We start from the raw sequence: 14,555 nt of genomic DNA, 5'->3' as shown, positions 1-14,555 counted from the left end.
TTTTGTGACTGGCTTATTTTACCTAGCATAATATTCTCAAGGTTCATCCATGTTGTAGCATGTGACAGGATTTACTTCCTTTTAAAGGTTGAAAGATATTCCATTGTGTGTCTATACCACACTTTATTTATCCATCAATGGACATTTGGGTTGCTTCTACCTCTTCAAATAAGCTCTCTCCCCCCTTCACCCTTCTGGGATTCTCATAATGCATATATTGGCCCACTTGATAATGTACCATAAATCCCTTAGGCTCTCTTCATTTTTCTTCATTCGTTTTTGTTTTTGCTCTTCCAAATCAATGATTTCAAATGACCTGTCTTCCAGTTTGCTGATTCTTTTTTCTGCCTAATCCAATCTTCTGTTGAACCCCTCTAACGAATTTTTCATTTCGGTTATTGTATTTTTCAGCTCCAGAGTTTGTTTGGTTATTTTTTATAGTCTCTGTCTCCTGGCTGATATTCTTATTTTGTTCATGTATCATTTTCCTGATTTCTTTTAGTCGTGTATCTGTGTTCTCTTTTAGCTTATTGAGCATCTTTATGACTATTATTTTAAATTCTTTGTCAGGTAGTTCATAAATCTGCATTTCTTCAAGGCTGATTTCTGCAGTTTTAATTTGGTCCTTTGATTGGATCAGGTTTCTGTTTCTTTGTATGTCTTATACTTTTTGCTGGGATTTGGGCATTTGTTTTTTGTTTTTTTTTAAGATTTTATTTATTTATTTGACAGAGAAAGAGAGAGCACAAGCAGGTAGAGCGGCAGGCAGAGGGAGAGGGAGAAGCAGGCTGCCCGCTGAGCAAGGAGCCTGAAGTGGGACTCGATCCCAGGACCTCGGGATCATGACCTGAGTCAAAGACAGATGCTTAACCAACTGAGCCACCCAGGCGCTCCAAGGGATTTGGGCATTTGAAACAACAAACACCTTTCCCAGTCTTTGCATACTGGCTTTATGCAGGGGAAGACCACAGATCTACTGTCTGGGAGCTCTGGCACCTTTCAGACCTTTTATAATCTTGCGCCCCTTGGCATTTGCCTACAGAACTGCAGCTCTAACGTGCTGCTTGCCTCTGTTTTCAATAGCTTCCAGACTCTGGGACCGGTCCCATGAATGCTCCGAGTCTGGTGAGACAAAAACCAGCCCCTCAGGCAGCCCCCAGAGAAACCAGAACATTGCAGACATGGTCCACTCTTTAGTTTCCATCCCAAGGGAGGAGCCCTGGTATGGGGCTTCCTCCCGGTTGCTCTTTGCTTGCAGCATAGGGGGAGAGACACAAATGGGTACACTAACTGTCGCGGATATTCCTACCCCATTCACTGGAATCCCTTCTTGGTTTTACAATGGCCTGGGTGCTATAGCTTCTCAGCTGGTCTCTGGAGTTCTCATAGAGGTATTCTAGTCTATATATTGCTTTTAATTCAGTGTTATCTCTCAGGCAAGGAGGACCCATAGCTTCCTAGTCTGCCATTGTCTTAGTCTGCTTGGGCTGCCCTGACAAAATACCTCAAACTGGGTAGTTTAAATGACAGGAGTCTATTTCTTACAGTTCTGAAGGCTGGAAGTCTGACATCAGGGTGCCAGCAAGGCTGGGGTCTGGTGAGGGCTTTCTTCCTGTCTTGTATACAGCTACCTTCTCTCTGTGTTCTAACATGGTGGGGAGACAGCAAACTCTGATCTCTTCCCCTTCTTATAAGGACACTAATCCCATCATGGGGCCCTGGCTTCATGACTTCATCTAAACTTAATTACCTACCAAAGGACCCCTGTTCCAGATACCATCACATTGGGCGTTTGGGCTTCAACTTAGGAATTTTGAGGAAACAAAGCATTGAGTCTATAAGTCCATCTTGCTGACATCACTCCTGAAAAAATTTAAGCAAAAATAGTCACCCAAATGCCTGGTTAACTTCTGATCTTTGTTATGCATGCGGTAAGTAATAATTCACACTGAAGCTGAAAATCACTTACCAAAACACTCTTCTGTATTTTAATTGCATCCAGCATTCTGTCTTAGCTCAGATGTTGAAATATGTGTAATAAAATAATATTGCTTGAAAACATACGTTTTACATAATTTCTTTCAAAATAAAAGGTTGCTTTTTAAAGTTGCAACATTTATGATTTGTATCAGGCTTTTAATAATGAAAAGAAGGAATGAATACTTCCAGAAGCAGACGCGGCAAAGACATGATCAAATGAACAAGAATCGAAGGGTAAGTACCAGGGCTTTCAGTTTTCTAGCAGAGAGTCTATGTAGTTTTTTTATATCATTTTCATTTGAAAAGGCTTTTCTTTTTGAAGCCACTTTCCTTCTAGTAATTAGTTTTGGCATCTGCATGTACTGATGATTACTAATACTTTCTTAAAACCTTTTTACCAACAACAGTGTAGGAAGAAGTCATGTATGTCACACATGTCAACATGAGTCAAGTGTTTCCAGCCTTGTAGTACAATTGCTTACAAAAGGTTCCTACTTCCATTACCCTCATCCTATATTACATTATTTAGCCTCTAAGTGGGCATTAGACACAAGGGAGATAGGATGATACAAATAAAACTTTTTTTTAATTTTAGAGATATTTATTTATTTATTTATTTATTTATTTATTTATTTGACAGAGAAAGAGAACGAGAGAGCACAAGCAGGGGTAGTGGGAGAGGGAGAAGCAGGCTTCCTGCTGAGCAGGGAGCCCGATGCGACATGGGGCTCGATCCCAGGACCATGGGGTCATGACCTGAGCTGAAGGCAGATGCTTAACAGACTGAGCCACCCAGGCGCCCCACAAAAATAGCTTATTAGTAGCAGTATTTTTTTTAAGTAGGCTCCATACCCAACATGGGGCTTGAACTCAAGACCTTGAGGCCAGCCAGGTACCCCAGTAGCATGTATTATTTTATTTTTAATTTTTTTTAAGATTTTATTTATTTATTTGACAGAGAGAGACACAGCGAGAGAGGGAACACAAGCAGGGGGAGTGGGAGAGGGAGAAGCAGGCTTCCTGCAGAGCAGGGAGCCCGATGTGGGGCTCGATCCCAGGACCCCGGGATCATGACCTGAGCCAAAGGCAGACGCTTAACGACTGAGCCACCCAGGTGCCCCATGGCTTTGACATTCTTGCATCAGTGAATAGGGGAGAAAAATCTGAAATTGAACGGTAGACCAAGGATCAAGCAAAGAGAATATTGTTACTGGAAATGTTAGTCAATTGAAGATGTAGAAAATAAGCACCTTGTGCTGAGTATGGAAGCATTTTGCATGATTTGTTTCAACTTTTCCCATTTAGATGTCACCAGAAAATGACGGCAGCCTCCGTGAAAATGATCGAAGACGTGAAAGGTATTTGTCGATAGACATCTGTACAATTAAATTTAATTATTCTTGGGGGAAAAAATAAAACAAAAACAAATAAAAGTAACTTACCCCAGGGGGCCTCTAGAATCTGATTCTGAACAATCCATAACAATTTCTGTTAATGATACTAATATAGAACCAGGAAATTCATGAGTAGAACTGCCTGGTTTGATTTTTTGTTTATGTTTGAGATTTCCGTGTGTCATTTTGCTATGGTGAGTATAAGTGTCCTGATGTTGTATCCTTTCTACTTAAAGCATGCAGGAATTGTCACCCTGAAGAATTCGGGGCCATGAAGATTTTTCTTCATTTTCAGTCTTAAGATTAAAACCCTCTGCTCTTTATAATATATATCAGACATACTAAGTAAATTTCAGTGTTCCAAATGATCTTAGATTTAAGCATGGAGGACTTTGCCAGGTGAAATTATCAGGAGCATTTGTGTACCCTTTCAGAGCTGTTAGACTCCCTTCAAAGTGGGTCTAACCAAGGGCATCTGTGGAAGTGTTGAAAGAGCTGTGGACATAGGAGCAGATTAATTATGATCGATTGCATTTGCTGAGTGCCTATTATGTGCTAGGCACTGTGCTAAGCACTTTTACATTTTATTTATTTACAAAAATAAAAAATAAAATAATACATGCTACTGGGGTACCTGGCTGGCCTCAAGGTCTTGAGTTCAAGCCCCTCCTCACAGAGGGAGAGGGAGAAACAGGCTCCCCACTGAGCAGGGAGCAAGGACCCCGGGATCATGACCTGAGCCGAAGGCAGACGCTTAACCGACTGAGCCACCCAGGTGCCCCTATTTATTTTTTTTGAGAGAGAGAGTGAGAAAGAAAGCACGAGTAGAGGGTGGGGCAGAGGGAGAGGGTAAGAAGCAGACTCCCTGCCAAGCACAGAGCCCTAGGCCGGGCGGGGTGGGGGGGGCCTCAATCCCACTACCAGAGATCATGACCGGAGTGAAAATCAAGAGTCAGATGCTCAACCAACTGAGCCACCCAGGAGCCCCTCTACTCTTCTATAGTGTCTCTCCACTAGGACAAGTAAAGACGAGGTTAAAAATTTTAAAAGCCTAGCATATTAGTTTTCTATTGCTGCTTAAACAAATTACCACAAACCACTTAAAACAGCACTCCTTTATTATCTCAGAGTCCTATAGCTCAGATGTCCAGGTGCACTGGGCTGGTTTTCTACCTAGAGCCTCATGGAACTGAAATCAAGTTGCTGGCCCTGGGCTGTACTCTTATCTGGAGGCTCTGGGGAAGAATTCGCTTCCAAGCTCATTTTAGTTGTTGGAAAAATTCAGTTCCTGGAGGTTGTGGGAATGAGGTTTCTGTTTCCTTGCTGGCTGTCAGCCAGGGGTCACCCTGCTTCTAGAGGTAGCCTGAATTCCCTTTCTTGCAGGGCCCCTCTACCCTCAAACCAACAACATGTCATGTCATTCTCATTCTTTGTTGTTTTTTTGAAGATCTTATTTATTTATTTATTTGAGAGAGAGGGAGAGAGACAGCAAGCACAAGCAGGGGGGAAAGGGGAGAGGGAGAGGGAGAAGCAGACTCCCTACTGAGCAGGGAACCTGACGTGGGGCTCAATCCCAGGACCCTGAGTTCATGGCCTGAGCTGACGTTTAACCGATGGAGCCACCCAGGCGCCCTGTCTGTTTTCTTTTTTTTTAAGATTTTTATTTTTTTTAACTAATCTCTACACCCAACATGGGGCTCAAACTCACACCCAAGATCAAGAGTCACATGCTCGGGCGCCTGGGTGGCTCAGTTGGTTAAGCGACTGCCTTCGACTCAGGTCATGATCCTGGAGTCCCTGGATCGAGTCCCGCATCGGGCTCCCTGCTCGGCGAGGAGCCTGCTTCTCCCTCTAACCCTCCCCTGTCTCATGCTCTCTCTCAAATAAATAAATAAAATCTTTAAAAAAAAAAAAAAGAGTTACATGCTCTACCAAACGAGCCAGCCAGGTGCCCCTCCTTCTCTTTGAATCACTCTGACTTCTTCTTTTGCCCCCTCTTTTACTTTTATCACATGATTGGATTAGGCCAGCCCAGATAAACCAGGATAATCTCCCTCTTTTAAAGTCAATTGACTCGTAACTTTATTACATCTACAAGGTCTCTTTTGCCATGGATGTGGTATCTCATCATATTCACAGTTCTGAGGTGACACTTTGGGGGCTATTTTTGGAATTCTGCCTACCACATCTAGAATGTTACACTTACCTGCTTTTCAAATTAATAATGTAATATATTGTGTTCAATAAATCAAAAAAACATGTGCACGTTCTATGGAATGTTGTCAAAGAAAAGGAAAGAGAGTAGAACTAAAAGTTAATTAGCAAACCAATATTTATTTAATTACTCAGAGCACTCTCTCTTTTTGCCAAATCAAACATGGGTTTTGGTCCAGTTGGGTCCTCATAGGAACAGTATTTATAACCAGAAAAAAAGCAACAGTGAAAACAATACCTGACTTGTTTAAAACCGCTGACTACAGCAACTTAACTGACAATATCAAGATAACCTGACAGCTGTTAGGCTTTTATTGTTCTCTACCTCTTATAGAGTATGACTACATGCTATGGTCTGAATGTTTGTGTGTCCCCCAAATTCATATGTTGAAATCCTGATGCCCCATGTGATGGCATTAGGAGTAGGGCCTTTGGGAGGTGATTAGGTCATAAGGGTGGAGCCAATGTGGCTTAGTGTTTTTATCAAAGAGACCCCACAGAGCTCCCTGGTCCCTTGTACCACGTGAGGCCATAGCTAGAAGTTGGCAATCTATAATCCAGAAGAGGGCATTTATCAGAACCTGATCAGGCCGGCACCTTGATCTTAGACTTCCCAGCCTCCAAAACTGTGAGAAATAAATGTTTGTTGTTTATAAGTCACCCAGTCTATTTACTTAAAGCAGCCCAAACAGATGAAGACACGACATGTGGTCCACATTTTCCCTTAAACTATTTAGCCATCCATTAAAAAAAATCTTCTGTGCTGTTTATTTTCATGAAGAGCTGTTACAATAAGACAGAGCAAGAACCAGACCCACCATCAGCCATTCAGGAAGCCCTAGGTAGAGGATACCCTTGCAACATGGCAGAATGAAAATTTTTGGATAGCCAGGCTGCTTTTTCTATTAATTTCTATGTATCCACATGTGCTGGCTACTTTTTTAATAACAACTGTATTGAGATATAATTTTCACGCCATAAAGTTCACCCACTTACAATATACAATTCAATGGCTTGTAGTATATTAACAGAGTTATGTCACCATCACCATAATCCAATTTTACAACATTTTCATTATCCCCAGAAGAAACTCCTTTTTTTTTTTGACGCACTTCATCATCATTTTTTTTTTTTTTTTAGATTTTATTCATTTATTTGAGAGAGAGAGCACACAAGCAGGGGCAGAGTGAGAGGGAGAAGCAAACTCCCCTGCTGAGCAGGGAGCCCAACGTGGGGCTCGATCCCAGGACCCTGGGATCATGACCCCAGCCAAAGGCAGATGCTTAACCGACTGAGCCACCCAGGAGCCCCCAAAAGAAACTCCTTGTACCCATTAGTAGTCACTCCCCATTAACTCCTTTCCCTCCCTCCCGCTAAGCCCAAGGCAATTACTAAGGCATTTTCTTTATATATGGAAGCTCTGGCTACTTTTGTTCCAAATACTTATAGGAATAACCATACTGACATAATAGTAAAACTGTTTTGGCATTTAAGTAGTAGCAAAACTCATCTAGTGGTTTTGAAGTAACAATATAAAAAAGGCTAGATTAAGGCAGGCAAGTGATCCTCTTGGATGCTATGCAAACAGTCCTAGATTCAATACTTGGAATCTTTTTAAAAAAAGATTTATTTATTTATTTATTTGAGAGAGGTGGGGGAGGGGCAGAGGGAGAGGGAGAGAGAATCTCAAGCTGACTCCCCACTGAGCATGGAGCCTGACGTGGGGCTCCATCCCAGGACCCTGAGATCATGACCTGAGCCAAAATCAAGAGTCAGCTGCTTAACTGATTGAGCCACCCAGGTGTCCTGGAATCTTTTTTTTTTTTTTAAGATTTATTTATTTATTTGAGAGAGAGAGAAAGTGGTGGAGGGGCAGAGGGAGAGGGAGTCTTAAGCAGACTCTGAGCTGAGCATGGTGCCCGACACGGGGCTTGATCTCACAACCCTGAGATCATGACCCTGAGATCTCAACCTGAGCCGAAACCAGAAGTCAGATGCTTAACCTACTGCACCACCCAGGAGCCCTAATACTGCAATCTTAATACTAAAAGGAACTTTGAAGATTCTTGAGTATACCTTCTTAATTATATAGCTGGTGGAAGAGAGACCTAGAGAGGCTAAACTGAATGGCCCAAAGTTGCTCCTCTAATTAGTGCCTGTGAAATATGTTTTTATTAAATATTACATTTAATTGACAGATACGTGAAACATGGGGTTAAAGCTTTACTCCTAACAAGTAAAAAAACAACAACCAAGAGTTCTCAGCAGGAGCCCAGAGGAAAATACCTGAAACTCAACTTTCAAGCAGTTGGTAATCAGGTAAATGTAATAGAATTGCACCATAAGCTTGCCCATGAAATGTTCAAGAATCCATGTCTATTTTAAGTATATACAAGGGTTACCTTTTATGTATAGGAAAAAAAAGTAGTTAACCAAAGCCTTTCTGGAGCCCTTTAATACACAAGAAATTTCTTTCCTGTATTTCACCTTTGTGAAAGACACGGAGGTCAAGAAAATAAACTGACCTCAATTACTCATTTTTTAAAAGTGAACTTCAAGTCAGTCATGGATTTATTTCAATCTACTGTGCATTTACATCTGTAGTGGTCTTAAAGCTCAACATGGTTCTCACCTGCCAAGGAGACACTCTATTTACCAGACTGTGTACTAAAGAAAGCAAAAACAAAAACAAAAATAAAAAAACTAATGTATTTTTACAGATTTTCACAGCAGGGGTTGAAATCAAAAGAATGATCTGCCAAACTTCAGTTAGTAACAGGTTAAATTAACCAGGGCACCCTGTTCCATCCGTATTCTGATTAATTGTGTTCCACATAAAAGCATATGACCCAGACGTGGGAAATAGGCAATTTATAGTATTGGAGAGCTGACTGTGCTTCTGAGCAGTACCAGTCTGGCTTCTGATTTGGGTTTTGGGGTGGTGGTAAAAAGCAATTTCTTGAAGATGGAGAGAGAAGCTTAGGCTCAGTGCCAGTCTATATAAGGAAGAGACTGGAAGTTAAGTCTTGGGAGATCTTTGAGGTATTCCAGCTGGTTATATAGACTAATAATACCAACTGGAAGTCACTTAGCCCTAGGGGTGTCTTCACAAGGCAGATGACCAAATTCCTGGGCATAGTTGAGGCATTTAATCTCCACTGCACAGAAGTAAGCCTGCCCCTCATCCCACTTACTCTGTGGGTAATTGTATGCTTTCTTTGCTGCCTCTTCAATTAAAGCCCTTTGAGGACACTGTTTAGCCTGTAAGAACCCAAGAGGTGGTTATACCATAGATCAGGCAAATTCCTTCATGCTTTCAGGGTCACAGAGAGGAGCTCTATGCAGTCTCTTCAAACTCATGGTCTCTCTGGTCACTCCCAGTCTTCTCCTGCTGTCCTGTCTACTTCAATAACCAAGTTCCATGAGTATTTTTTAACGTTACCCACTGAAGTCATAGCCTCTCTTTCCTTCACAGACTAAGCTTTCACTCAATGAAAGATTCTCCAGGCTGAAAGCGAAGAAAATACAAGAATCATTAGTTGTCAGTTCTGAAGACCAAAAAGTCCTTTCATCTTAAAGGTTTGCTGTTAACAGGGATATTGTAGTGAATTAATGCTAGAGCCTAGATGTATTCTTTCAATATTTAACTTTTTGCTGCTCTTGTTAATGTATTTTTTTCCTAAGTAAGCTTTAGTGTGAATAATCTGTCAAAAGTGTTTACATAAAAGAAAAAATGTTTACTTTGTTTGCATAAAATAACAGGAAGATAAGTAAGAAGTAGGAAAGGTGATTTGGAAGGAGAGATGTTAGGAAGACAGCTATGTTTTCAGAATGATGTGTCTTTTCAACATTAGAGAATTTGTTTCTTTGGTTTAATTTGTTCTTTGAGCTCTAGAGCGCACATATGAATCCTAAGTAGACTGTCTTTCAACAGTAGAGCAAAATTATTGCTAAGTATCTTTTGTGATGAAATAGTCTCTGTCTCAAAAGTTAGTAAGATTGAATTCTACTCTTTATTAAAAGGACACATTTGTATCCAAGCCTTTTCATTTTTTTTCTAGGAAATTATGCTTTTGCTTTCGACCTGAACTTGTAAGAATTTCAAATTGATCTACTGTCATTTTCCATGAATTCATTAAGTTAATAAAGTTTAAATACAAACGTGACTTTTTTCCTTTCCATTGATACTTGGGGTCCAAAGTAATAATGATCCCTTTGCAGACAGATTATCAAAGTGTAATTTGGATGTCACCTGTTGTCCAGCTAAGCCTGTTGTTACAGTACACTAAAAAAAAGGTTTTATAATTACTTGGGTACTTCCCTGTAAGACTGGTGGTTTTTAGCCTAATTTAATAAATTCTGTCCTCACATTTAATAGTTATTTGTGTGAGGAAAATGAAATACAGTATAGAAATATAGGAATAGCTGGATTCTAGTCTGGCTCATTTATACCATTGTTTTCTGAACACATTGTTTTCTGAACCACTTGAATTAACAAGTGGTAAAGGCTCTCCTACTAATAATATCATGTTGAAAAACAAAGCAATCACGACTTTGACCTAAGGTCTGTATACTTTGCTGTAGCTTTGCCGCCAAGGCCTAATATTGTATATAAAGAATGACAGTGTGCATGAAGCTTCAGAATGTAATTTGTAGCAAGTGATTTGGGGAAAAAATGTTTCTTCAGATCACAAAAACAATACATGTTCACTGAAGAAATTTTAGAAAACACAAAATACCTGGGCGCCTGGGTGGCTCAGTCGTTAAGCGTCTGCCTTTGGCTCAGGTCATGATCCCAGGGTCCTGGGATGGAGCCCCACATCGGGCTCCCTGCTCGGCAGGAAGCCTGCTTCTCCCTCTCCCACTCTCCCTGCTTGTGTTCCCTCTCTCGCTGTCTCTCTCTCTGTCAAATAAATAAATAAAATCTTTAAAAAAAAAAGAAAACACAAAATACCAAAAAAAAAAAAAATCGTATCCATAACAACTGTGATCTCTACCTCCATATTAATTTTCTGGACACTAAGATTTCCTCAGTAACAAAGCTTTCTTTCCACAGTATGCACCCAGTTCCCGACTGCCAGCCATTTAGGCTGCATCTAGTTTGAATTTTTGTAAATTAAATTTGTGATGAGCATCCGTGTAGCTCTCGCTAGATAAAATAGTACTTATTTAGAATGATACACATATTGAGAAAGTACTATACAGAATAGGAAAGGCTTGTTTTCTCATACCTTCATCAACAGAGAATGTGGGCTAGATATACTGTTTTCAGTGTCTTGCTTGCTGATGGATAATGTTGAGTAAAGAGAAACAGCATAAGTCAGTGAACCTCGTAATATTGTCCAAGTTCCAGATGGTCTCTTTTCTATATTAAACAGTAGCCATACAACTCACACATCTCTCCCTCTCTACCTTGAATAGTGTTAGAAGTATAGGAGTGTAGACAACCAGTTTGGTCAATGCCAAGAGAGAGACATTCTAGCTCTTTGTCAGTACACGAATCAAGAAACAGGCTGACTGAATTTTCCAAGTTTGCCTCATTTGGCACCCATCATAGCATTAACTTTTTTTTTAGATTTTTTATTTATTTATTTGAGAGAGAGAGGGAGAGAGAACAAGCAGGGGGAGTGGCAGGAAGAGGGAGAGGGAGAAGCAGGCTCCCCGCTGAGCAGGGAGCACAATGCTACGCTCGCCCCCAAGACCCCAGGATCATGACCTGAGCCAAAGGCAGATGCTTAACTGACTGAGCCACCCAGGGATCCCCATATACCATTCATTTTTGAAGTGAGGTCCTCAGACCAGTGTCATCAGCATCACTTGGGACAGTGCAAACTCTCCAGGCTCACCCCAGCCCTACTGAATCTGAAACTCCAGGTGTGGGCCCCAGCAGTCTGTGTGGTGCAAGCTACAGTGTGAGACTGTACACTATCCAGCTACTCGGTGGCAACAAAAAGTCCCACTCAAGACCAGGTAGGAATTGTAGGGCCTACCCCATCTCCCTGTCTTCTGTTTCAACCTTCCTCCTTATTACTTTTTACAGACGTCAGGTACCTGCACTCTCTCCCTTCCTCTCCATTTGTGCTCTAATACTCTCTCCAGGGGATGAGAGTGGATGTTGGGGGACCCTCTGCTTGTCTGCATCTGTGGTCCTCTCTCAATGCAGCCACCCTCTGATCTTAGGTTTCCTAGAGATAGGGCCTGGGATGTACCAATGGATCCCACTCTATTTATTGGTTGGGGTGGTGGTGGTCATGGAACTTAACATGGCGGAGCTGGTGCTTGAACCCAAATCTCTCAAGTCCCAGAGCCCATACTCTTAGTATGCATGCCTTTGCTTCGATCATACCCCTTTCTAGGATGTTCTTTTGCTCCTTTTCTGCCTTTGGATACTGCCTGTCCTTCAAGCTGCAGCTCTGCTATGTTACATGGGTTAAATGCAGGAAAACACTACAAAGTTGTCTGTATGCGATTTGGCCCCTTTGTGATTTGATGCCTGCCTTTGCTCTTTTCTCTTCTTTCCTTCCAATTTTCTTTGCCCACATGCCTTTCCAGCCACACTAGCTTCCTGGTTATGCCTCTAATGCAGTAGGATGCTCCTGCCTCAGAGCATTTGCACTGGCCTTTCCATCAGCCTAGGATGCTTTCCCCCTAGAAGACTCTTCCTCCAGACATTTGCATGGCTCCCTCCCTCTGATCATTCAGGTTTCTGTTCAAGTATCACTTCTCAGGAGAAGTAGGAGACCTAAATTTCGTCTGGTCCCAGGAATTCAGCTAGGTAGGGATCAAACCATTCTGAACACCTACGAACTCAACAGGAGATCGAAGAAAAGAATAGCAGCAACTGTCTGAACAGAAAAGCGACCACTTTCTGGAAGGTAGGACGTGTGGAGAAGTGAATCCGAGGCAATATTCGGGAGGATAGATGGCGGGGGAGTGGGCCACGGAGCACAAAATCAGAACTTTTAGAAGTATGCTCTGCTGAGGGACGTCGCTCCAGTGGCTAAGCAGGGGGTGGAACCCTCGCTGGGACAGTGTGGTCTCAGGACCCTTGGGGTCACAGGAAGACCTGGGGTGCCTGAGTGCGGCAGAGCTCCCAGGTACTGGAGTAGGGAAGCCAGCTGCAGAGACGGAGCCGAGGAGTGGGCTCTCAGCTCGGGGTTGCCATAAACCATGATCCTCGGCACAGTCGGGCCACTGCTCCTCCAGCAGGGACCCAACAAGAGGCAGATCTGGGGAGACACCCCTTCCTCCTCCAGGAGGAGCAGTGCGGGAGCACACTGCAGGGATCTGCTGGGTTTGGAGACTCCACACGGGGTCGGGTGCCAGAGACAGAAACGTTCAGTCACAGGCCGGGTGAGCATGGAGTGCGGCCGGAGACCGGGGAGACGGGAGTGACTGACTGCTTTTCTCTGGGGCTCACTGAGGAGTGGGGCCCTGAATTCTCGGCTCCTCAGAGGAGGAGATTGGGAGGCCACCATTTTCACTCTCGTCCTCCAAAGCTGTATGGAAAGCTTGCAGGGAATAAAAGCTCCCAAGAGCAAACCCGAGCAGAGACTTAGCCCAGACCTGGCAAGGGTTCTCCCCCAGAAGATCAGCAAGAATAGCCAGCCAAGACCAAGTTTACTGATCAATGAGAACAGCAGAACTCCAGCACTAGGGGAATACAGCACATAGAACTCATGGCTTTTTTCCCCATGATTTTTTAGTCTTTTGAAGTTAATTTTTTAACTTTTCTTTATTTTTTTCCTTTTCTACTTTTTTTTGAATTTTTCTTTTTCCCTTTTTCAACCAACATCTTATCAATCCTTTTTTTTTTAAATCTTTTTTATTTTTCATTTTTAGAGTAATATTCTATCCCTTCATTGTAGTTAACCTTATTTTTGGTATATATATAAGTTGTTCTCTCTTTAAAATTTTGGGATACAGGGGCGCCTGGGTGGCTCAGTTGGTTAAGCGACTGCCTTCGGCTCAGGTCATGATCCTGGAGTCCCGGGATCGAGTCCCGCATCGGGCTCCCTGCTCGGCAGGGAGTCTGCTTCGTCCTCTGACCCTCCCCCCACTCATGTGCTCTCTCTCTCTCATTCTCTCTGTCTCAAATAAATAAATAAAATCTTAAAAAAAAAAAAAATTGGGGGATACAGTTTCTTCTAACAGACCAAAATATACCCTAAATCTCTAGTGTATGGCTTTGTTTTAGTCTCCTGCCTGACCACATTCTGCCCCCCCCTTTTTGGTTCTTTTTAAATTTCTCTTCTTTCTTTTTTTCAACCATCTTCTTGTCTTATCAATTCCTTTTGTAAAATCTTTTATAATTTCATCTTTACAGTCATATTCCTTCCCTTCATCATATTTACCCTATTTTTCTACATATATAAGTTTTTCTTTCTTTAAAATTTTGGGAGGCAGTTTCTTCTAACAGACCAAAATATGTCCAAAATCTAGTGTGTGGCACTGATCTATTCACCAGCCTGATCATATTTGGTCATATTCTTTTTTTCTTTTTCTTTCTTTCTTTCCCTTTCTTTTCCCCCTGGTTTTGGTCTCTTCTGATTTGTTTAGTGTATATTTTTCTGGGGTCGTTGTTACCCTTTTAGTATTTTGTTCTCTCATTCATCTAGTCTCCTCTGAACAAAATGACAAGATGAAAAAACTCACCTCAAAAAAAAGAACAAGCAGGGGCGCCTGGGTGGCTCAGTTGGTTAAGCGACTGCCTTCGGCTCAGGTCATGATCCTGGAGTCCCTGGATCGAGTCCCGCATCGGGCTCCCTGCTTGGCAGGGAGTCTGCTTCTCCCTCTGACCCTCCCCACTCTCATGTGCTCTCTCTCATTCTCTCTCTCTCAAATAAATAAATAAAATCTTTAAAAAAAAAAAAAAAAGAACAAGCAGCAATACCGACTGCCAGGGACCTAATGAATACGGACATTAGTAAGATGTCAGAACTAGAGTTCAGAATGATGATTATAAAG

General features: G+C 42.1%; 1 long non-coding RNA gene across 1 annotated transcript; it reads left to right on the top strand.

The window, feature by feature from the left end:
• The first annotated feature begins 3,087 nt into the window (after positions 1-3,087).
• Positions 3,088-9,754, top strand: LOC145717951 (uncharacterized). Its single transcript, XR_014141482.1, has 3 exons — positions 3,088-3,338; positions 7,787-7,907; positions 9,064-9,754. It is a non-coding gene; the product is annotated as an uncharacterized LOC145717951 (long non-coding RNA).
• Positions 9,755-14,555: the final 4,801 nt, after the last annotated feature.

This window comes from Leptonychotes weddellii, chromosome X, assembly GCF_054177405.1.
Source record: "Leptonychotes weddellii isolate Sample4059 chromosome X, ASM5417740v2, whole genome shotgun sequence".
Taxonomy (NCBI): domain Eukaryota; kingdom Metazoa; phylum Chordata; class Mammalia; order Carnivora; family Phocidae; genus Leptonychotes; species Leptonychotes weddellii.
This window is presented reverse-complemented; position numbering and strand designations above follow the sequence as displayed.